This window comes from Chelonia mydas, chromosome 5 (genome assembly GCF_015237465.2).
Source record: "Chelonia mydas isolate rCheMyd1 chromosome 5, rCheMyd1.pri.v2, whole genome shotgun sequence".
Lineage (NCBI taxonomy): Eukaryota > Metazoa > Chordata > Testudines > Cheloniidae > Chelonia > Chelonia mydas.
The window spans coordinates 72,213,815-72,240,272 of record NC_051245.2 but is presented as its reverse complement, the minus strand read 5'-3'; positions in this window follow the sequence as shown (position 1 = coordinate 72,240,272).

Here is a 26,458-nt window from a genome sequence, read left to right as displayed (position 1 = left end):
TGGGCTTAGTTACTCCACCACACCAGCAGGCTCAAACACTCAGATTCTGAACCCGCTCATGCTGCACAAAACACTCTTGGATTTTGAAAAATGTAGACAAAATATGTAGGTAGTAAGTAGCCTTCTCGTTTTATTATTCAATGTCAGCCTTATTGCTACCAGAAATTGCGGCAGATCTCAGAAATCTTGGCCAGGTGGGAATCGGGGTTGGTAGCAATAGGAATATCCAAATAGAGGAACTGGCCCAAAGAAGTTGCACATATTTGTATTTTACAAATTGCCTGCATCCTTTGGGGTAGAAAACATACTGGATGTGTAACATAAAGCAGTCAGTAGCTTTAATTTGCCTGACTGGCACTCAGACAGGAAATCACTGCAGACCTCACTGACCTTGGCAATATTACAGGGATTTTTTTTTTAAACAGGAATAACCGTTCCTGAACAATTTCTCCAATATATTCAATCTAAACAGGCCTTTCTTTCATATTAACCGAGCAGGTCTTCTCTGCCCACTCGTTTTGCTTCAAGAGAAACTTCCCTTGCAATCTCTACATTGTGGTCATAGCAGAGAAAGTTTCTCAGTTCATTAATATTTGTTTGGGTTCATCTTAGAATAGCTTGGGGGGCAGAGATGAAGTATAGGAGCTTGATCTTGCCTTTGTTAACACTCCAGTATCACAAAGGCACCTGTGCAGAGGTTTGATATTGATTTACCTTCATCCTCTCACACAAAAATCCATATTATTATTTTGTCATGCAGATGAAAAGGAGACCGTGCTCTTTGAGAAATCAAAGGTGGCAGGCTCTACCCGACTGAACTGCACTGAGAAATTTCTAGCCCTCCACCTCTCCCATAAGTGCAAATTATTCCAATACATTATGTACTGTCGGGGCTGCTTCTTGATGACAGAACAATAAACAACATGATTCCAGATGCCTAGATGGTGTGATGGGCTAGCCCTCTGCATGCCTGTGTCTACAGAGAGGCAAGACTGTTTTTTAAGCCATTATCTGCATTATAAGGCCTTGAGGAGGGGCCACTCCCCTAGGTGCCATTCCTGAGGCAAGCGTAATGAGTCCAGTTCTGCTTTAAAACTTTTACACTGTTGTAACTACAATCAGAAATAGACCCAATGACTCTAGTAATGCTGCAGCAGCACAGACCACAGTGATTCCTGTCACACACTTCTACAAATGCACTCCCCACATCTCAGCCCATCTGTGAAAATTTGCACACGTTCCATTTACTGCCATTTACAGTTGGTATTACCACTATTCCAGATTTACGAGCACAAAGCAGTGGGTTAATCTTTCCATAAGTTAAATGGATACTAGTAAATAAAATAAAAATAAATATGACTAAGTACTTAGGATGATAATTTTTGTTACTAGCTGTATTTGTTGCTACGTAAGCTGATTTTAGTGCTCCAGAAAGAGCACTAGAACTGAATTCTCTCTGCTCAGAACAAGTACCACTGAGTTTGGCAGAATAATTTCCTCATCTTGTTTTGCCAGTATTTCCAAAATCATGCTCTCTAGGGACCACATGCAGAGCAAAAGAATCCAGCAATTCCCCCCTCAGCGCTCATTCAGTCTTTGGCCTCTCCTGAAATTGCCAGACACGATGATATTGTTTGGGATGTGGTCACCTGGGTCAACTTGGGCGTGAGCTAAGTCTACCAACTAATTTCATTTAAATGGTAATGATGGCTGGTCGCTACTGACCTAAGCTGAAATGAAACCAACGGCACATTGCTTGATACCATCCATTCACATTATCAGCCATAAAGATACCGTCAGTCTCTGCAGTTGCGAAATGTTTGGAACCCATCGGAAAGCTACCTTTTGTAATGTTATTGTTCACCGATTTCTAAGACCCCTCAGTCTATCCCCCAAAATCTGTTATGGAAACATCCTGACAACATCTCAGACTAAATATGAACCTGCATTTATCTATCCGACATCTTCACAACATGAAACTAACTATGCTGCCAACAGGTCATGAATTTGTACGGTGTCAGTGTGATTCTACTAACCCTCTGAATGTACAACTTTGTAGTTAAGAAGACACTTCACACAAAAGGAAACATTTACTATGGAAGGGAATTCTGAAATCAGCGAATGCAGGTTAAATTAGCAAGAGTCACAGAAAACGTATTGGGCCAAACGTATCCCTGTTATAACTCAGAATTACACCAGGAATGCCCACGGCCCCCTAGATAGAAATGGACCAAGAGCCAGGGTAGCTGAGAAAGGAGACAGAGACAAAACTAGGAAAATACACACACAAATGTGGACTAATGGAGAAAGAAGTTGAGCTATAGTCCAGACGTGCTTTTCAGAGTACCAAGAGCACTCCAGTGTAGTTCTAGTCCTCTCACAATGAAAAGTACTATCTAAAAAGAAAAAATAAATAAATATATAAAGGTTGTATTTCATGCCAAAACCTTATCAGCAATGAGGTCTAATGTTCCAATGAGTACTTGTAAGTTTAAGATCAGCTTAACCTGATATGCAGATCACCTCACTGTAGAGTTATCTCACTAAATATTATCAGTGATTTGGGGGATTTATATTATTGCCTAAACCTATGTAAACACCATCTAGAACAAGGAATAATAATCTTAACTCTTTTTCTACCAGAAAGATTGTGTTGTATTTTTATATTGGATCAGAAAAATGCAAAGTTCCAGGGGGAAAAAGGCATTCAGTTTTCTTTTAATTCATAGACAATGATTTACTTATTACACATTTCTAAAGGGCTTAGTCCTGACAGGTCCAATGGGAGTGGCTAGTGCTTAGTACTTCTCAAGACTCAGACATTTTGTGTATTATATACACATAAGTAGTGACTATTTTGCAGTAAATAATTATGTTAACTAACATTATAGCTATTCTTTTTCAACTTTGAGGCAAGTCAGGGTAAATCATACTTGAAGATAAAACCAAATTCCTTCCTGGTATGATTCCATTGCAAAGAGGCAATCATGGAAGCCAAGGGGTGAAAGCAGACTTTTTTTAATCTATTCTTGTGATGTCAAACCAAAATGAGGATACAGGACTCCTGTATTTTCATTTCTGGTCTCCTGCACACTTCCAACTATAATAAATTTGTGACACATCAGAGTGCAGGTAGAAACAGCATTCGATTTCCTGGCCCCAGTCACGTGACCTGGGTCAGGGTTACAAAGAACAATACCCATGTCACATGACAGGGAATTCCACATATTCCAGTGGCTACTCACTTTTTAATGTGGCCACACCTCTGCAGCATTCAGCGGGATGAACTTGAGCTATAATATTTTCAGACTCTCAGTTTTCCTAAATGTAAAAGGACATGAAGGCTTAAAAAACAACAAAATTCCAAAATTTGACTGCAAGGTTCCAGAAGAAGAAAAACTTCCACAGCTGTTATTTAAACATGTAATTAGTGCTTTTAACTAAATGGGAGACAATCAGTAACAGAGCCATGAAGTTGTGACAATTTGAATGAGATAGATTTTTGAATTTTTTTTTAAAAGTCTCTTGGAAGCAGTAGAATATATACTGAAACCCTTCATCACTGAGATCCAGGCTATAATATAATGAAGCACACAAGAAAGGAGAAAACGTGGGATGGTGCATGGTGTTTCATAAAAAAAGTAGAGAAGGAGATCAGAGGGACATCTGTCCTCTGGGGAAACGGTAGCAGATCTACAAGCTCCTGGACCCTCTCTACCTACAAGGTATCAAACATAAATATAAAACTAAATTATATTTACAAAAATTAAGGAAATACTACCTAAAAACTTCAGACCAGATCCTTTGCACTGCTCTCTCTTTTATGTCATGTGGCATAAATGGGTCGACAGTTGACCTCAATACATAGAACCTCCTTGCAGAGGGAAATCTCTGGGTGGTGTGAAGATGGCGTAGCCAGCTGTACACCACCAATTCCCCAGCACAGGCAGAATTATGGGGGAGCCTATGAAGGGCACAGCAGAAGCATGCCATGTTCCAGTATATTGGGCCGGCAGGCTGCTCTAAATCATGCAAGGATCAGACTGGATCCTGGTTGCCCCCTCGTCTCTTTGACTTTGTTTTTCTTCTTCAATATCATCCTCTCTCTCTCTCTCTCTCTCTCTCTCTCTCGTGTGTTACACACCCTCCAATCCAACTACACACAACCTCCAATCCAACTATTCCACCAACATGCTGGTAAGGAAGAAGGAACGATATACTGTTATTGTATTTGTTTTGAAATACTTGGGAAATGCTAAGATAATATGGTGATGGAGTTCATATAAGATATAACTAGATGGAGAGACAGAAAGAGAGATTACTTTGAAATAGGTTTTTCTATGAAGTAAGCTCAAGGGTGTCCACAACTACAGAAATATTGAAACTTCTACAAGTATTGTTTTTCTTTCATAAATATGTGTATTAATTTTGATATATAAATACACAAGGCTCTCAAACATGCCCAGACAAGACATAAATATTTAAATACAGATAAATCTCATGAACACAGATGTAGATACCCAAGGACAGTCTATTCTCCCTGACATGGGTGTAAATCAGGAGTAACTCCACTGAAATCAATGGAACTACATTGGTGTAAAACTGACATGAGATCAGAATATGGCCCAGAAGTTTTGTTTAATTTTTTTTAATTTTCATCTATTTTTTTCTAGAAATAATTCTCTATCACCCCAGCATTTCCTAGAAAAAACACTGGCATTTTAAATGGAAAGCTTGAAGAATTTTACCATTAGGTATCAGGCTTTTCCTGTCATTCTCTGGACTCGTGGATGATTTTAGCATTCTCCTGGTATTACCTGCAGAAATACTTTGATAATACACTTTTGTGCTAGAAGACCGACAGCTCCCTGGAAATGCCTTCACCAGAAACATTTAGACACACAAAAAAATAAATATACAACAAAAAGGGAGGAAACATGATGTTCTAATTGATCTGCAGTGAGTGATCTCCCAGGAAAGACTGCAAGTTTTGAAGGTGCCTGAAGTCAGATACGGCACATCATATTGTAGACCTATCTTTGAAAGGAGTTGGGTGCTGTAATAGATCAAAAAAAATGTTATCAAGTAGCCCCAGGAAAAAAATGTAAAATCTCCATTGAGTATTCCACTTTATGTATAAATCTAGTTATAAATTAAAAGATGTTTAAAATACCCACTAGAGGCAACCTAAAGAATTCAGAGTTGGAAGGATGACAATTGCAGAATTTTAAAGAGATGTAAGAGGATGCTGGAAGGAGAGAGCCTTTGGATGCTTGACTTTTTTAAAGAGGTATGATACTGAAACTTGCAATAGGTCAGAAATGTGCATTAGTGGATTGGGTGCTGGACTGGGACTCAGGAGACCTGGCTTCAAACCACAGCTCAGCTATGGCCTTCATGTGTGCGCTACAGCAAGTTCATTATCTAACCTGTGACTCAGTTCCCTACTCTCAGGGATGTTTTGGGGATACTAGTGTGTTGGGGCCCACGGAAGTACATAGACAGAGGATCACCGCCTCTTTGGCTACCATCCCAAAGAAGGCTGGACTTGCTAATGGAGGCTTTGCAATTTGTTTGCAGGATGGTTCTGGATTTTGAAAAGAAAAATTGCATTTAAGATTAACTTGATACAAATGGTCAGTCTGGAGTGGGAAGGCAAAATAATTGGGGGAAAAAGCAGAAACCTCCAGGGATGGGGCAGAAGCAGCTGCTGCCCAGCAGTAGCAAAGTCAGTTTAATCCCAGTGGTGTCTTTTTAAAATCAAATTGGTCTCCTGGCAGTTGGTAGCTTGATCCCATTTAGTCCACATAAATATCAAACTATTTTGTTTCTAAACAGACAAGTGAAAACTATTATGCAAATCCTTCTTATTCTAATGCACCGGCAAATTATCAAATTACAAGTGATAGGAGTCGATGCTAATTAATCAATGTGATAGTTCAATTTAAAACATAAAAATACTAAGCTGACAATAGTTTTTGGTCTCCTAGTCAACCATACTCAATTAGAGTGTATTCCCTTCCTGCAGAAAACCCCTCTGGAGTGAGATGATGTACTCTACTGCTGGAGCAAGGGCAAGTGGTAGCAGTGACCTCGCTCCAGCTGACTGAAAAACAGCTTTGTGAGCACCACATTTTTATATCCTTCAAAGCCTGCTCCCAATTAGCATACTGAGCAGAGCAGGTCCCTCTTTGAGACTTCTGCCATGTCTGGGGATTCCTGATTGGGTCTGGGAGAGAAAAGCTGCACCATCATGGTGCCCTTGCTCTCATTTCCTGATGCAATTAAATTAGCTTGATGGACCATAGTAAGGCTAATGCAATGTCACAAACTAGCTCTCATAAAGAACACCATATCCAGCAGTTGCCTCAGAAAGGTATACAATGGGTATTCATATGCATGAATATAGGGGCAGCCCTGCTGAATTAACAGAACGTAAGATCATATTCTGTATTTCTAACAAGGAACTCCTTTCTGGATTCTAACACCATAGGAAATGGCAAGTCCTATCATTTTACACCACTGCGAAAAACCTAGCACCGTAAAACCTGGGCTTTTGAAGCTTTAAGGAAAAGTCTGTTGGCATTTGATCCTTTCCCCTTCTTTTGCGTGCAGCAGCAGAGACAGGAAAGACTGCTGTTTTACCTTCAACAACAAAAATCCACGGAAAATGCCTGATCATGATCAGTTAAAGTACAGTGGAAGCAACACTAGGCTCGGATAGAGCAATTTCTGTCGGACACAATTTTGCTTTTGATCTCTGAATGCAATTAACTGCCAGCTAAAAAATCACAAGCAACTTTGGAAGTGAGACGGTTGGCTCTTCAATTCTTTATTTAAAAATCATACTTGCTTTAACAGAAATATGCTACCTGTTTACACCTGGCTTCAGTATGGCAACCAGGTGGCGCTGATGCTACTTTTTGTTTAGTTTGGATCACACTGCATGGGGACAGCAGCTCAACAAGGGTTGAAAAAGTTCATAATTTCTGTTACATTTAAACCCACTGCTTTTCTGCCTTGACCTTAAAGGGAAGCTGCTAGGATAAAACGAATATATTGTAATAACAAAAATCCTTATTTATGACACAAATTATATGACAAATTAGTAAAAGAACATAATTGTAAAAAAGTCTAATTTAGATGTATGGTCATCGTTCACTTTTGCATTTTACTTGGCTTGGATGATGAAACTACAGAAAACTGGCCAGTTTCCCACAGACTAGGACAATGTTATGATGTTTGGGTTCACAACACTGCTGGGGAATGTTTATATTTCAATTTAAATGTTTAAAATTTTGTAATGAAAATATTTTTATTCATTTGGGTTACATTCTACCACTCTTAATCCCATTGAGTGGTACCTTATTCTGAGAGCAGTCTCATATTATTCAATGGAATAATACAGAATACTAGCTTTTGCAGTAAATCTTTCTCAACAGGAGTATGTCAGGCAGAATCTGGCCCATAAAATTTTATGAAACTTTTTATTGTTAATATTATTTATTAGTAGTATTGTGGTAGCACTTTGGACTCCCAGTCATGGACTGGGACCCCACTGTTTGTTGTGTTAGGCAACATAGTTGTTGGACTTATACCTTTTTGACAGAGTTCCTTTTAATTGAAAAGAGGCCATAAAAATATGGAATTCATATCTGCAGAAGAAAAGAGGAAACGTCAACAAACACACAACCAAGGCTTCTTAACAGAATTCTGCAAAACAGAATTGTCATCCACCAATCAACTTTACTGACTAATGCTACACAGGGAAAATGATGATGTTAATATTTGTATCTTTAAAATGTACTCAAGTATTTTGCTAAGTTTATTATGAAAATTTTCAAATAGGAAGAATATTTTTAATTAAAAACATACTCTATGAACCAAATTTAAATGGTAATTGTTTTGAAAGCACCATGAACAAGAATAACATTATCAGAGATATGTACTAAATTTAACTGGTAACTTAGTCCACAACCACAGTATATAGCCACTAGTCACATAAAATATTTGTCCCTAAGATGAATGAAGTTAGGAATAGTACCTTTCTTTGTGTTAAACACTCATTCAATCCCGGAAGCTACTCAGTAACAGAAAGAGTTACCAAACACAATGTGACACCTCCCTAGTCAAGCACAGTTTCAGTAAAGCTTTCTTTTCTGCAAAGAGCGTAGAGAAGATTTATGTGATGTTGCTTATGCAAATTCATAACTAATGCATCAATATTTTGAGACAAAACCATTAAAAGATGGTGCAGTGTAAAAGAGAGATCACCCTTGCATCATGTCTTCTATGAAATAAGCGATAAAGGTATGTTCCTAACATTTGCTTACAATTCTACCTTGAGCCTATAAAAATGAGAACTTGTAGATAAGGAGCTGCACTTGTACTCCACTGAAAATGAAGAGCTGTTGAAGCAATGGCAGTGAAAGGGGGAAATGGTTCATAAGTGCAATAATTAATCTCTAGCATTGTACAAGATCTGGATTGCATACTCAATTAAATACCCAAACTAGGAGAACAAAATCTAAACATAAAATCATGTCCTGCCACTTTCCCAAAATCTCATTCCCTATCCCTTAAAAAGAGTTTTGAATTGTGTTTTAGGGTGATTTTTTTCATTAAAAAGCTGACATCTTTGGCAGAAATTTAATGGTCAGGGGGTGGGTCGAAAAGGAAGAGTTTTCGTTCCCCATCAGCCTGCTTCTCTTTTTTCTTCTATGCTTTACTTGGATCAGTGGGTAAAGGAAGGAATCCTAATGATAAGGAACACTCTTTCAGTCCCAGGGTGAAAGAACGTAACAGGGAAATTAATTGGGATTCTGCTTTTAGCTGAAATATATCACTGTATATTCATCAGCATTGGGCATGACAGCACATAGGGAACATCACTTATGTAGATGTGGTTTGTATAATAAAATATCAACCCGTGTCTGCAAAATAAAGTATTTCCTTGAAGGTTCATCTGTCAAACTTCTTTGGCACCCAGAGGTGGGGGGAGAGAATATAACAACATTGCAATAGCACCGCTTCATGTGGAAAGATAATAAAATTATGGCACATTGAATGGTGACAGACAGTTAGGATTCTTTTTAGCACTTCACTGAAGTGTACTTCGAGAATCTTAATTATTTCCATTTTTCTTCTCTCTGGTTTTCCATCTATTATTTGAATAAATATCTATATTTTTGAATATTTTACTTATATATATGTTCATTCCTTACTCACCGTACTTCCATCTAGTTACTAAGTGACAAGGCATGCTGTTGCTATGTTTCCTTTCTGTTAATTTGATGCTGTCATTCTCTGCACACTGCAGAAAGCCCCAAAGTAACCATTAGAGAAAATATTAGCTTTATTTCAAGCACCAGATTTTCCCCACTTTTTTGTTATCATGTGACCCTTATTACTATAACAAATTTGTGGTCCCCTAGGAACTTTATTGTTGCTATTATGCTGCAAGCCATGGCTTCTCAGAGTTTCATGGTGACAAAGGGAATGGAATACAGAACCATCTGTTCAAAAACTACAGCCCCCTGTCACTTGAGCTAAGTGAGACTCTTTTAGTTATTAGCTGTATAGGGACTATGAACTATAGTATAGCAGTTCTGACTCCATCCGGAAAAGGACGGTAGTACATGTGTACACACAGCTCAAGACCAGTTCATGAGAATATTTTAGAATTCAAGTATTTGGATGATTGAATCATAATCCTTAGTTTATAGTCGCCATCTCAGTTTATACTCACAAGCAGAGCTCAGATGAGACCATTTTGATAATTTAATCTGACCTCCTACATAACACACGTCATAGAATTTCACACAGTAATTCCTGATCAAATCCATCTGGGCATTAGTATGCAACATTTACATCAATAATGCGCTGTAACTTGCATACAGTATAAGACATTACAAAATATGGCTGCATATTCCTTAAAGTTTATTCTGAAACAATCATTGATTTCATTTAACTGTACAGATACACTCATACCTCTCTCGTATATATTAATCACACTCCATATTAATGACAAGCAACATTTTATTTTAAAGAAAAGAAACATGGTGAGTTATAGAACTGCAATTAGAATAGGGCGACCAGACAGCAAATGTGAAAAACCAGGATAGGGGGTGAGGGGTAATAGGAGCCTATATAAGAGAAAGACCCAAAAATCGAGACTGTCCCTATAAAATTGGGACATCTGGTAACCCTAAGTTAGAAAAAGGCCAGATTCAGCAAATATGCACATTTGTTGCACTCCTGCTGCAATTTAAACATTGATGATTCTTTTTAAAAGGTGCTTTAAGGGGTTAGCCCTTGTCAGACAAGATTTTGGTTCAAGCCAAAAGTTAGTTGATAAAAACTTCAGATCTTGCTTTCCTAAGCGCCCTCTCCTGTATTTTTTTAAGCTCCGATAGCAATTGGTACCAGTACTTTGATAACTACGTCTCCTTCTTTGCGCCCCTCATCCTCTCCCCGTCATGAGCCACTGTGAGATCTAATTGCTCTAGCTTAGCATGGATAGCAATTAATTTTAACAGGAAAAATAGTGAGCCAAAATTCACTGGTACAGACATAGAGAATTTCCAGTGAGGAAACAACAAATTCGCCTTGCTTCCTTTGAAGTCCAATTCCTGGCATGTTTTTAAAATGAATATCCCTCCTGCTGCGTGGATAGTCAGTTTGAAATTTGAAATGAAGTGATGTCAAGCTGCTCTGTGGAAAATAAGTGGTAAATTTGCCTCAGCTTCCCTTCAAGAGGCATTTATTTTTGGTCTGAGTACTGTGCAGTTATTTTAAATAGACCAGTGAACCATCAGTAACAGTAAAGATTTTATTTTTTCTATAGACATGACAGATAGACAGAAACTAATATTGCACCTTTAACTGTGCAGCTATGACAGATTCCTTTCAATTGTTTCTCAGGCTAAAGTACATTTCCCAGTATGGGGTTATTTACTCTCAGATTCATCCTCTGCTTTACTTACTCATCTTTGGGGGAAGACGCTGTACAGAGAGCACAACGGGCATTGCTCCAAATAAGGGTACTAATTATTGGCCATGGTAAAGCAGTCATTTTACAGAGTTTTTAGTGAAGGAGGAGAAGGGTAATGAACTATTTCTCAGCTGGGATCTTTTGTTACTTTTTTTGTCTACGTGTTTGTGGCATACAGTTCGCATTTATCTATCAGGTCTTTTACACTTTGCTTATCGTGGCAGTATCTGAGCACCTAAAGAGGATGATTAAAGACAGAAGTAAAGAATGGTAGATGCAGGTGTGATAGAGACAGATCAAAATTATCTTCAAAAAGAAGTCATCAGCCTTTAGATAGATGCATTTGCATGTGACATAGTTAATAAAATCCCCTCCAGTGAATGTTACTCCACATTATAAAATGTGACAGTTCAAAATGCCATCATATTTGTCATCAGCATTAATGTTTATACTGGTTTAAAATATATGTATTTTAGATCAATGAAAGTAACTAATTTCAGTGTTGAGATTCTATTTGTAGTTTAAAATAATTCTCTTTGGGTAACAGAAAATAAGTGATTTATAGTGCATCACGGATAAATTTCCAAGTATTTGGATAATCTTGGAGTTACCAGTTTTCAGAAAGGTTGACTATTCCCACATCTTTGATAGAGCCACCGGCTAGGACCATTGCCCCAGCCAGCAAAGTGTATTCATAGGCAAAACACTCCAACTCCAGCTGGTATTAGATTGAGGGTAAAGTCTCCATAACCACAGTGCAGTAGCTTAGAAAACCCATTGACGTCACTAGCAACTGGTGTAGTTGTGTGTGGAGCAGGACTGATTGATCACAGTTTGGCTAGAACCTGAGCTTAGCCTACTATTTGATGTGGCAGGACTAATAACCCTACTATACACCATATTCTGCCACCCTAACCCACACTGAGTAGTACCTTACTTCTTGAGGAGGACCACTGAAATGAATTGAACTGTTCAAGGAGACAGGTACTAAACATGTGAAGGGATGGCAGAATCTGATAAAATGTGCTGTTTGTCTAAAGAGGATATAGTGCTTATAGTAACAAGAAACCAAGATAGCAGCATGTGCTAAGACTTTCATAGTAATAGCTACATTGGCTTCTTACATTACTGGATATATATTGTAAACAGAATGTATTGGAGTAAGGGACAGGGGCTGACTCCTGGATCTTGCCATATCCTTTATGACCCAGGTGTATCCCAGTTACTACTCACAAAGAGCATACAGCCCCTTTGTGTGGTCCCTATGGCACAAAGGGGTCACAAAGCTGCCCTAACTGGACAGATAAGCGTGTCCCTGGTATGTACAAATTCCTATTTGATATAGAGCAGGTGTAGGACCTACCACCAGCATAGGGATTGTGTTGGGAGTGGGCCATGAAGGGGGAAGTATTGTATGAGAGAGTTGCTGTGCTCCAGTGATCTCTAGCTGACATAAAAGTCACCTGAAGGCCATTAACTGACCTATATCAGTTCAAGTGCAAGGCTGGCATATAACCACATTTTTCCTCTCCTTCCCTGACAGCTTGTACACACACAAGGACTGAGCCCTAGATGCTTTGGATTAACAGGTGGTGAATGTGCTGTATCCGAAAAAACATTAAATAGCAGCCAGATTCCTTAGCAGATGTCTTCTTTTTGTTCTACCATTAACTATTCCATTAGTACTATAGCAAAAATTAGGGACATAACCAGACAGTTGTTAAACCTGGGGGAAGAAGTATGGGTCCTTTCCTCTAAATATTTAGCAGCTACTAGGTGGTGCGAAATTGAAGTGCAGCTCTACTCTGAAAATTGACTGCAGAAATGACACCTTCTCACATAACAGCTCTGCTCCCTCTGTGTATTCAGTCACGGTTGCTGACTTTAATGACTAAAATACATTTTTACTGCTTTTACGTGTTAGCCCCGAGGAACCAACACAGCCCAGAGAGCTGGATTCTATGCCTTCTTAGACACCAACAGAATTGCTTACTAACTTCCAAAGTTGAAGACAATGAATTTCACATGTGCCACTGAGGGCATAATTTGCATTGCAGAACCTTAAGTAACTGGGTGATAAAACAGGAAAATGAAAAGCCCAGCTTAACATTTAGATCCCAGGTAATCAATGAGACACAAGAAACATGGAACCTTACAATGCCATTTTTCCATACAGAGTACAACACATTGTAATGCTTTTATGAAGTTTAAAGATGGTTTATAATACTGATAACCCCAAAACTGGTACCAGGGTTTTGTATGGCAGAGCATACTCTGCAATGTCCAAAACCGATTCTCAAATCTTCCTCCACAAAGATTCTTGAACATGTGGACCCATGGTTGCTATATATGAAAAAAGTCCACAGTTCAATTGCACCGCTATAGAATCTTTCTATTTGCATGAGTGGTCAGGATATATATCATTTTCAGGACCACAGTTCCCCATATAGTAGCATTGGCTCAGCGACGATGTAGAGGGAAGAGTGCCTGCCACCTACTGAATCACGAACATCACTTTCCACAGTACCCAAGTTTTCTTTGGCGGTTTTTCATTCAAGTACTGACTCGACCAGTTCATGGTTAGCTTATGACATTTAACACAACGGCTCTAGGTGGGATGGCTATTGGGGTACTGAGCTCAGAGGGAGAATGAGAGAAGCTTGAATGCTTAACTAATAGGGATTGGGCAAAAGAGAGAAATTCCAGGAAAGTGAGCTATAACACTGTCACTCTTGAGTGACTGGTTTGTTCAGTATAGATATTTAGATTCTACAGTATAAACATCAAAGAGATTAAAGATCATCACTTTCTATTGTGCAAAGAAACACTGATGTGATGACAGAAACAATGAGACACATAGGGCATAGTATAGTTAATTACAAAGGCTGCAACTTTATTTTAAACTATTACACAACTGGAGTAACAACTACAAACTACCTAGCAGGGTTGTTCCTGTGTGGACCTCAACTGTCACTGACGGCCATAGGTATTATAAACTTGAGGATGGGTATGAAGACCATGTCCTCTTGGAACCTCAGGTTGGCCCTGGGCCCCTAACTTGAAGTCAGGTTCCCTACCCACTCCCTTCCTCTACACAGGAGAGATGAGATAAGGGAAGATATAAAATGCCTGAGACATAGACACACCTCCAGTCACCATGCACTGCTGTTGTGCTCAGGACCAAAGCCCAGGCAGCCACCAAGTTACAGGGACCAGTTTTAACCTACAAATCACACTGGAATCTGGCAAAGTTGTAATATAATTAATGCCAATCAACATGGGTTTATGGAAACTAGATCCCTTCAAACTAATCTGATATATTTTTGGATTAGATTATAAATTTGGTTGATAACAGTGTTGATGTAATATACCTAGACTTCTCCAAGGCGATCAACTTGGTACCGCATGACATTTTGATTAACAAACTAAAAAGATGCAAAATTAACAGGGCACACATTAAATGCATTAAAAGCTGGGTAATGCTAGGACTCTAAATTTAATTGTAAACAGGAAATCATCATCGAATGGGTATGTTTCTAGTAAGGACCTATAGGGATTGATTCTTGGCCCTACGCTATTTAACTTGTTTATCAGTGACCTGGAAGAAAACATAAAATCATCACTGATAAAGTTTACAGATGATACAAAAATTGGGGGAGTGGTAAATAACGAATAGGACAGGAGACTGTTACAGAGCAATCTGGATTGCTTGGTAAAATGAGCACAAAATAACAATATGCGTTTTAATGTGGCCAAATATGAGTTTATACATCTGGGAACAAAGAATGTAGGCCATAATTACAATAAGGGGGAATCCTTATTCCTGTCCTGGGAATCACTGACTCTGGAAAACAGTTGAGGATCGTGGTGGATTATCACCAGAACATGAGCTCCTGGTGCAGCGCTGTGGCCAAGGCAGCTTATATGGATCTTTGGGTATAGAATAGAAGAATATCAGTAGGAGTAGGGAGGTTATATTACCTCTGTATTTGTTACTGGTGTGACTGCTGCTGGAATATTGTGTCCAGTTCTGGCATCCAGAATACGAGAAGGATGTTGATAAATTGGAGAAGGTTCAGAGAAGAGCCATGAAAATGATTAAAGGATTAAAAAACATGCCTTATAGTGACTGAGCTACTTGAGTCAATCTATTTAGCTTAATAAAGAAAAAGTTAAAGGGTGACTTGATAACAGTCAGTACCTACCTATGGGGAACAAACATTTAATAATGGGTTTTTCAAGCTCGTGGAGAAAGGTATGACATGATCCAATGGCTGGAAGTTTAAACTAGACAAATTCAGGCTGGGTATAAGGTTTAAATTTTTAATAGTGAGAGTAATTACCCATTGGAATAACTTATTAAGGATCATGGTGGATTCTCAATCACTAACAATTTTTAAATCAAGATGGGTTGTTTTTCTAAAAGATCTGCTCTAGGAATTGTTTTGGGGAAGTTCTATGGTCTGTGTTACACAGGAAGTCAGATTAGATTATCAGAATTGTCCCTAATGACCTTGGAATCTATGACTCTATGAAAGTTTTGATGATTGTAATTGAAAACACCCAAAACTAGAACTCTAGGATGCCAGATGGAAGGTGGAAACAGTTTTGCCATATGGAAAGAATCCTTCCAGACTGCAACACTGGTAATGAACCTAGCCCCTGGCATCACCAAAGATCCAGCAAATTAGATTAAGGATGGGAAGGACTGGCTGAAACGGGAAGCCCAAAAGGGCTACTTGCCTCGGCAGCATACAGTAGCAACCTCTCTCGTCCCCAGCTTCTCCAGGCAGTCCCATTACCACTCCCCAGTGGCATCTGTGGTGGGAGAGACAGGCTCCAGTGCCTGGCGGCAGCATGTGACATCCTTCCTTCCCCCCACCCCCAAAAAACCCCATGCCTGTACTGCAACACAAGGAAGGGAAGGAGGAGAGGAAATAGAAAGAAGCAGCCCCCCCCCCCAGCAAGTTGGGGGGTGGGAGAAGAGCATGTGGAGCACTGCCCTAACTGCTCCTGGTTGACATTTTATTCCTCCCCACTACTCCCCAGTGGTGTCTCCACTACTCCTGGCTCCAGCTGCTAGTGAGATGAGCATTTTTTCCCTTGGTAGGATTCTTTGTTTCCCAGAATGCTTAGATACTAGGCTGATGGAGGAGTGGGGTCATGTGTAGAGATAGTGCTCAAGACCCCACATCATGCCACCCTCTTTAAGCTTAAAATCAGCCAGCACCCTTCAAAGCCAGACACTGCTGCTCCTTAAGCAGGTGGAACGAACCACAGTTCAGCAATGTTAAACTACCTCCTTTCTCCAAAGCCTACATGACCAGTCAACAGATTCCAGGCCCAGTGGAAAAAAGGAGAAAGGGACTGAGAACTAAAACTATGTTTCACATGTGCTAATGCAAGTAACAAACTGTGCTAAGGCAGAAAAGCAATTATTTTATATGTTTCAGAATAAATGAGAAGCCATTGTGAATTATGAAACTCATGAGGGCTAGTGACTTTAAATCAGAGTTGTTCTTCCTTTTCAAGGCACCATTGATTCAATTACAAGCATTTAAAATGAAAATTCCACAAGAACTCAGTTATTCACTGAGAAAGGAGAGTATCACAAGCATGAAATTTCCCAGATATTGATAAAAACCATCATTTTCCACAAGGAAAACATGATCCTTAGGACCAGTCCCTGTGTACTCAGCTTTAAGCCACTCAGCTGTAAGAAGGAGATTTTAATGGCGATTTGGGCCAGATTCTCAGCCAGTATAAATCAATTTCAGTGGAATGATACTAAGGATCTGCCCCTTTAATTTTAGGGATTTTTTTCAATTGTCAGTTGCCAAAAAGAAGCAAAAGGATTCTTGATGCATATCCACTTCTGTGACTAACTTTTCCAAAAATGTCCAAATTTTCCAGAGACTACCACTGTTACTTTATTGCTTAAGCAAGTTATACTTCTTTGGACAGGATTCCTATGTTCAATTTATACCTTCTTTTCATGTATCCTTAATAGAATCATAACTAGAGAGCTTTACATCCCATGCATCTTGCCTTATGGCAAACTGTAAATGAAAGTGGCACAAAGAATAGGCCTCATGTCTCAACTCAGGGCAAAAATATGTGCCTGCCTACGTTAAAAAAAAATAAAAAGCATTGTTAAGTCTGGAACAGCAAGAAAATATCTTTTAATATCTGATATGTACCGACTTATAAGAGTTGATCTATTCTCTTTGCCTAGTTCCTAAACTGGTAATTTATATAAAGAAAGCATCCAGATCAAAATCCCAAAGGGAAACCTTATCTTGTTTAAGACGTAATGAATTCATTCTTCAGAGACCATGAAGACTAGGAGTCTTTTAAGCTCTGTGATGTCAGCTGAATAATTATCTAACAAAATGTGTGTGTAGGTGAACTCCCTATGATTTAGTTTCTTTCCTGTTATGAAATATAAGGTTGCTAACCTCTTGAGCAAAATATAGTGAAGCCAGGGAACATCAGGTTTGTATAAACATGGTTTTCCACTTGTATCCTTCCTTTAAGTATTATTGATATTTGATAAAACAACTCAGAAATAATGCTGCACTATAACACAGCTTTCTCTCCCAGTTGTATTTACAGACTAGTGGAGTGTTAAAAAAAATAAAATGAAACACTTTGCCAATACATTATGTGCTAAATACACTATCTACCAAAAACCTTATGCTGAAGCAAACTGACATACTTCTTTTAAAGTAAAGGCATAGGCAGAAATTATTTGGGTCAAATTAAACAAGGGGATTTTTAAGAAGCAAATCAACTACATTTACTTTAATTTTGTAAACTTAATTTAAATTAGAGCATTAGTTGAGTTGTAAAGTAATTATGTTCTTAATTTGATTACTCAATGTTTTCAAGAATTTAAAATGTTTTAAATTTAGGAAATAAAATCTGGCAGTGTGGTCCAGGGGGTAGGGTTCTGGATTAATAATTAGTCCATTAACTTGCTCTGCAACCATGGGCAAAGCCTATAATTTCACTTCTACCTCACTTCCTTCATCTGTAAAATGGAGTTCATTGTGCTTACCCACTTTCATAAAGTGCTTTGAGATTTTCTGATAAAGTGATCTGTAAAAGTGATTATTATTTTATTATTATTAATTATTATTATATGAACATTGAAATTCCAGTCACTGATTTCAAAAGTAGCAGGTGGGACTGTCTCCTTGATTTCGAGAGAGTTAAAATGACCAACCAAGACACTTGGATTTGAACTATCAGAAATGATCTCCCATGGCCAAAGGAGCAATAGACAGAAGCACTACAAAGATGGTATTCTCAGATCCAATGGAAAAGATGAGCCTCAAGTTGCTCATGTGGCCAATCAGCATATAGCCTATGCATATAAGTTTGATCCAATGCCAACTGAAATCTATGGAATGACACCCACTGACTCCAGTGGGCATTGGATTGGGACTTGTAAGAGGACGCAATAAGGCTGAGTGAAATTGCAGATATAGTTCCTTCTAGGCTCTCTGTCAAAAAGTTCCAGATTTCACAACCTAGGCTATTCTTTCTCCTTGACTTGAAAGCATTCCTAGTCTAAGACTATGAGGATTCATGACAAACACATCCGTATGAAGTTGGGGAAATCAGTGCTGGAGGAGGAGGAGGGTCTGTGAACAAATAGAGAGACTCAACAAAAAGCAACAGGAGCACGTAGGAACATTTGCAGGATCCCACAAATGCCCGCTACATTTTTGTGTACTGCGTGGTATTTTAGATGAGTGGTAAGATAAGAAACTTTCCTAACATCTTATCTAAATGCTTAACAGTATATGTAATGTTACAACAGACTGCCTACTATGGCAATTGAGGCTGTATCATTACATGTTCAAAAACGGGCCTGATACACATCTAGAGGGATCTGGGTGGGTGGTGGAAAATTGTGTGTGATGCAACAGGTGGAACTGAATAATATGTGCTTTTCTTCCTACCCCTTTCGTTTGTGAATTGTGATGTCTCTTTAGTTACGTTAAATAAGGGGTGGGCAAACTTTTTGGCCTGAGGGCCACATCGGGATTCCGAAACTGTATGGAGGGCCGAGTAGGGAAGGTTGTGCCTCCCCAAACAGCCTGGCACCCGCCCCCTATCCGCGCCTCCCCCCACTTCCCGCCCCCTGACTGCCCCCTCAGAACCCCCAACCCATCCAATCCCCTCTGCTCCTTGTCTCCTGACTACCCCCCTCCCAGGACCCCCCACCCCTAACTGCCCCTCCCAAACCCCACCTCCCTGCCCCTGACTGCCCCGACTCCTATCCACACCCCGCCCCCTGACAGGCCCCTCCGGGACTCCCATGCCTATCTAACCCCCACTTTTACCAGTCCTCTGACTTCCCCCCCCAACCTCCACCCCATCCAACATCTCCCTGTCCCCTGACTGCCCTGGGAGTCCCCCTGCCCCTTATCCACTCCCTACCCCCTTACCATGCCACTCAGAGCAGCAGGACTGGCAGCCGCGCCGCCCGACCGGAATCAGCCACGCTGCCATACTGCCTGGCAGGAGCCCGCAGCCTCGCCACCCAGAGCGCTGGTGGCATGGTGAGCTGAGGCTGCAGGGGAGGGAGGACAGCTGGGGAGGGGCTGGGGGCTAGCCTCCCCAGCCAGGAGCTCAAGGGCCGGGCAGGGTGGTTCTGCGAGCCAGATGTGGCCTGCGGGCTGTAGTTTGCCCACCTCTGCCTTAAATTATAGTCTTGATATCTCCCTTCCTTGTGTTCTGCCTTCCCCTTTTCTCCCTCTTTTCACTGCTCCACATTCTCCTAATGCATTTTCTCTCTTTTTTATTCTACTCTACATTCCAGATGGCAGCAAAATAAAACTGACCAAAACTGTGATCCCTGACGCTGCTGTAAACATTGCTTAATAGTTTACTGTTCTAATTCAGCTTTACTTCATTGCCACAAATCACCAAAAGGACAAATGTAACAAACTAAAATTGCAAACCATCAAGGCGCTGTCTGCTAGAACTTCATAGGTCAGGATTCTAGTCAACTTCACTGCTGCTCATCCAAAATAAATATGGGAGGCACTGATACAAAATTATTGTGTCACATTTGTTCATTTTCTTGTCTGGTGCTGCCTGTTGTGTATTAACATGAGGCCTGATATCTATAATTTTAGAAAGCACCGAAGTTTCCTGTCATTCGCACTGCAGAAGAGAGAAAAGAACAGCACACACTTCAGCATTCTTAATATGCTAGATCTGTAGACAGGATCCAAGGAAGACTTTAAACATTTTTTTTTTATAGTAAATCAAGAAGTTTTGTCAAAATTCTGACTAGGCCCCAGTTCAGGAAGGTATTTAAGCATATGCCTAATTTTAAATATATGAGTAATCCCACTCAAGTCAGTTGGGCTATTCACATACGTATATTTAGGCACTTGTTTTAACTACTTTGCTGAAAGTGGCCCCAAAAGCTTATTGATTTTCGAAACCTTCTTCTTAAGACTGCTTACTCTCTACAACAATTATACAAACGTATATTTAACAACTGTCCCCCCAGTACTTACATGATGAAGAAGCACAATTTAAAAGTACAGGAAGAAACAAAGACAGAACAAATGGAGAAAAATAAATGCTACCAGGGCCTAGATTCTGACAGTCTCGCATTGAACGACACCTTCTAGCGTGAGTAGCCCTACTGACTTCATTTGTGAAATAAGCAGTGGTGAGCTGGAGCCAGTTCGCACCGGTTCACGCAAATCGGGTGTTAAATTTTGAAGCCGGTTTAGAACTGGTTGTTAAAGGGGTGGGCAAACTCCAGCCTGCGAGCCACATCTGGCCCATGGAACCGTCCTATCCGGCCCGTCTGAGCTCTCGGCTAGGGAGGCTCCCCTGAGAATCCCTTTTTAATTTTTACTCACCCAGCGGTGCTCCGGGTCTTCGGTGGCACTTCAGCGGCAGGTCCTTCACTTGCTCTGGGTCTTCGGCGGCGGGTCCTTCAGTGCCGCCAAAGACCCGGAGCGACTGAAGGACCCGCTGCTGAAGTGCCACCAAAGACCCGGAGCGACTGAAGGAACCAGTTCTTCAGCTTTTGGCAGCTCATCACTGGGAATAAGGTACTATTTTGGTGGGAGTAGGGATATCAGAATTTGGCCCTTAATGAGCAAAGAAAACACAACAAAGAAGGCAAAGAAAAAAACAAAGCACTAAGCAGACAAAGAACATTTGGCACAACCCATGCTCCAGAGTCCACCTGCAACATATTTAGAAGGGACCTATAGAAAAATAGCTTGGCTAATTTGCTGGGTTTCTTGTAACCTTCTCAGCCTGGGAACACATTCCCTGTATTGAACTTTATGCAGCCTTTGTGCATGGTACACTAAGAGGAGCAACTCAGTACAGCAAAAATAACAGCCAGATAAATAAACACGCTTAATGGTTTAGTGTACGGAGGAAAACATTTCACCTATGTCTATTTTGAAGTGGTGCATTTTTGACTCCTCATATTCGTGACAGAACAGTTCAGTGGGAATATATCATTCTCTTCTATCCCTGCTGGGCATTTTGCAGCGAACGCATGAGCATCATCTACTGCAACACCGGATACCAAGAATCCCAGTCACAAAGAAAGCCAACACTAGAAAGAGAAAAGAATTTAGGGTTCAATAGCATTTTATATAGGGATTTACAACTCCCTAGAGTAGAGAATAAAACTTGTGTTTCCTCAGATATTCTGTGCTTATAAATTTCTTTAGATCTTACTATTAGCCTCATCTCTGACCCTGTGCAACCAATTAACAGCAGAGTGTTAACGCCTAGGCCGACAAGGCCTAGGGCTAGGGCGGCAAATTTGCAGGGGCAGCAAATTTATAACAGCAGTCAGAGGCTGCTTCCCCCGGTGCCGGTTCGCGCCCTCCGCCCCCGGCCCTGCCCCAACTCCACCCCTTCTCCAGCCCCCATTCCCCGCCCCCTCCCTGCCCCTATTGGTCCCCTTCCCAGCCCTGCCTCCTCTCCTGAGCGCGCCGTGTTCCCCCCTTTCCCCCCTCCTTCGCAAAACTGTTTCGCGCACAAGCACTGGCAGGGAGCGGGGAGAAGCAGGACCCGGTGGCGCGCTCAGGGGAGGAGGCGGAGGCGGAGGCAGAGGCGGAGCGGAGGTGAGCTGGGGCGGGCAGCAATTATTTCTGGGCCTAGGGAGGGCAAAATCATTAATCCGCCACTGCCAATTAATACACTGGTGAAAAATCAAGAGTAACTACACTGAAGTCAATGTAAAAGCATTCTGAGATCAGAATTAGGTCCTCGGTTTTCAATCAGTTGTATAGTATTATATGGTGCTAATGGCTTTGTGAAGAGGACTGCTGTCTTCAGGCACCACAATAAATTCAATTGTGAAGGGGTGGGCTAGCCCCTGAGGCCCCCTGCTGGAGGCATGGCGGCTCTGCTGCAACCCACCCCAGAAAAGGGCAGTGGAGAGGATCTTCCAAACTCCCTATAGCGGTTGCATGGGACACAGCCAATGAGGAAAGAGGCTGCAGGGAGCAGCCAATCAGGTCCCAGCAGTCTTGTATAAAAGGAACTGCAGGGCTAGAGTGAGTTCAGTCTGCTGGCAGGGACCAAGTGAACAAGAGGTGTTACTGGTTGGGTGCAGAGGCGAAAGGGGCTGGATAGATCAGTTGCTGGCAGGTACAGGGGAAGCCTGAGAATAGCTCCTGCTGGGACTCAACTAAGACAGGGTATGGGGAAGTGGCCCATGGAAACACAGAGCACCAATTACTAAAGGGACGCAGCATGAGGCCACTATACTTAAAAGAAGCAGGGTAGGACCTGGTTCCCACAGTGGCTGGTGCTGGTAGGGGAAGTGTCTACACGCTAAGGAAGGGAATTAGAACTGTGACACCCCAGGGAAGAGGGCCGCACTTCTGGGACTCACTCAGCGGGGAGCTGTGGTTAGCAAACTGAGTTCAAGAAGAGTGGCTCAGCAGGAAGGCTGGGGTCACTGAGGACTCAAGTAGAGGCAAAGAGTCACCAGGGAAGAAGCCTTCGGGGTGCTGCTCAATACCAGAATAGGAACTTTGCAATCTAGATGGACTGGTTAATGACTGAGTCCAGGGAGGACTACAGAAAGATGCACCAACTGACAAGCGTAATGGCTGACTGGGGCACTGTGAGTGAAGAAAAAACTGCAGGCACACATGCACTCGACCTGGGGGTGCTCGCGTGAAGTGAGTGCACCCGGTTATACCAATACACTCAATTCATCGTAGATATTGGGCAAATTAATCCCTATAGTATCTCCACTGACTTCAGAGGAAACGCACCAAGCAGAAATCTGGCTTATTAAATTGGATGTGAACTCAAGTCAGAGAGGGGAAGAGGATAATCTTTTATGAGTATCCATTAATGTATCTAGTGAAATATATAGTATTCCAGATTTTTCCCATCTGATTTTATAAATGATTTGAATAATAGAAACAAATCTAAAAGCTGGGTCTTATAAATTGTTCATCTGAATACAAAAGATGTGGATCAGCAGAAAAGCATATGAAAGTTTGGCTTCAGCCTCCCTTTTGTTTTTTCCACCATAATTTTTTTTTCCAGTTAAGAATGGTGCTTAATCTAGTCCAGAATCTGATTTGGAAAGAAACAGGATGGAATGAATCTGCCGTCTGGTAATTCTGGTATTGCCAGGCCAATTTGAGTCCAATAAAGAACTCTAACCACAAAGCAACTTTAAGATCTTTATGTTCGAAAAACAGTTAAAATAGAATCAAAAGTGTTTTTATAGAACAGTATGTATGTATAGCATCAAAATGAACATAGAAGTGTAGTTAATTCAAACAAAAGAGTAACATCCTTCTTGGTTAAACTCTCAGTCTGCACTGCAAGTTTGAAGGGCATGTCCATGGGAGCTAGAATAGTTCTTCTAAAACTACTGATTTATAAACTAATAAACTTGAATAAATGACAATCAAATCTGTAAATTAGCTTATTAGGATAAACCCAAACATCTTTTAACATTGCCATCCATCCAGGAGTAATACTAAACAAGCTGTGCCATTTCCCCTCATGGCCAAGGTAGTTCTACTCCATCTTACTACTGGTGTAAGCAGAATAGATTAATGCTCTTTTTCCCATTGGTGTCAGGTTCAGACTGCTGGACAAAGCTGAATGATGGAACATGTATTGATGATGCATGTCACTAATAAAAGTTATTGCAAGAATCAGCCCCATTGTTTGACTGAATTCAACATAATTTACAAGACATATGCTTCTGCATTACTTCACTCAAGTTCAACACCCACCTCAGAGGAATACTGGCTATAGCTATAGACAGAGTAGAGTTAAGAGTCAAGTAAGAATGGGAAGAAATTAAGCTACTATTCCTCCTATTAAAGATAAGCATAAATACATTAGAGAACGAACTATAAAGAGCTTGGGCTAAATGTACAGTGACTAACTAGAAACAGCAGCATGGAATCCTTTATTTCCAAAAGCTACATCCCTAAATCTTGGAGGTTTACCTTATAATGCTTTATAAAAGTATGGATATTAAAATAGGTAACTGACTTTCAGATTCCCTCTGTAAAAGAGCTTGCTCTGTTTGCCCAGGAGGCTGAAACTGAACTAGTAGTGTGTGCTTTGATCACATCTGGTGGAGATTTGCAGGCTTCAGATATGCAGCTTTTTAAGTCAACTAGTTAGTGTGGTTTTAAACATTTTCTTAACCTTGTATCTAGTGTGGAGATGTACAAACAGAGCTTGTGAAAGTCTGAAATCTAGTTCTTTTTAGGTAAATTATTAATGCTCTCCGCAGGGCCTTCTGACACTAAATCTATGCCATAGCTTTTCTTTGCTATGTTTAGGTTCTGGACAGAATTATACCATTATGACTTGATCTATGAAAAACAGAATTCACCTTGAGAGTAAACTCTGAAGCAGTTCTTCATATTACACTATCCTGATGAATGCTGAAGAACTGAATTTCAATGGTCACAGCTCTTCTGATATTTTCCTTCACGAAGTTCTAACTTGACTGAAATGAAATATAAGGAATTCTTTCATCATTTATGTTGTAATAGCACCCAGAGGCCCATAACTGGATGTGGACTTCATTGAACCAGGCACTGTACAAATGATCCCTGCCCACAAAAATATAGTTTGAGAAGACAAGTGCCATATGAAAGGTGTAAGGAAACAGATACAATCAAGCAAAAAAATACACACTAGAAATTATTTTTGGGAAGTTCTATGGCCTGCGTTACACAGGAGGTCAGACTAGATTATCACAATGGTTCCGTCTGGCCTTGGAATCTATGAAGCATATACAATTTTTACAGACACTTGTATTTTTATTATTTTAAATAGACAGAGTGCAGCAGGTTTAGAAATTTTACCATTACATTGCTTAGTGGACAGAGAACTGCGGCCACGGGGAGCTGCGGGAGGTCATGTCTATGGATGGTCAGCATCAGCAAAAAGTCTCACGGCCTGCAATCAGATTACCCTGATGGGTTGCATGCGGCCCGTGGGCCACAGGTTGTCCACCACTGGTGTAGATCCTATAAGATGGTACTCCAAGAGTTAAGTAAATTGATGGTCCACAGGACTATTGTTACATAGAAAGAGTAGGTATAAATACAGGTTGAAAGGGGAGGGTTGTTGCAAAGGTGGTGTAAAACTCAACTTTGCATTCCTTCAGACATATTGATTCCTTGGGAATGGCCAGTCTCCAAACTTAGGTTACAGCAGGGCTGCTAAAGGGCCCAAAGAACTGAAAGCTGAGCTGGGGATAAGACATAGCAAAAGGCTTTCCTGACTCTGCCTCCTTTCCTTTAGCCATGCCCCCTCTGGTAAAAGTGAAGTTATGGTGGTGTAGGAGCCTTTACGCTGCCTATATGCCATTGCAGGATCCCACTACACCGGCTGATCCTCCCAAGGCTGGCTACACTTGGCTTTATAGCAGAATCCATTGAGAGGATGGCTAACATCAGCCACATTGCATCCCAGGATCTGACCCAAAGAGCATATATGATGGTGAGAAGTGGTATAAAGCTTTTTATCAGCATGAGCTTTGGGCGATTGCATTACTCACAAATGGAGAAGCCCTGAATGACTTATGTTGGTTATCCCAAGCAAATGTTACTCCATACTATCCTGAATTCTGTGTGTCACTCACCGTTAGGGCACCTCCTTCTGGCTACTCTGGGGATTAGCTCCTTCCAGGGGCTGAGCGCTCCTCTAGCAGTCTCTCCACCCGTCATCCTCTCTCGCCCTGCAGCCCCTCTTGCTCCAGGAGCAGCAGCTTCCTCTTCAAGGCATGTACCTCCAGCCAGGTCACTATGGTCTTCCCCTTCCGGAGTATCAAAGTCTTTCGAGGAAAACTGCCCAAGGAAGTTCACTTTTCATGACCTGGTCTGTACCACTTCACCATTGGCTGGTAGGGGAACTGGGCCTACTCTCTACTCCAGGTTCCAACTCAGGGGCCCTCTT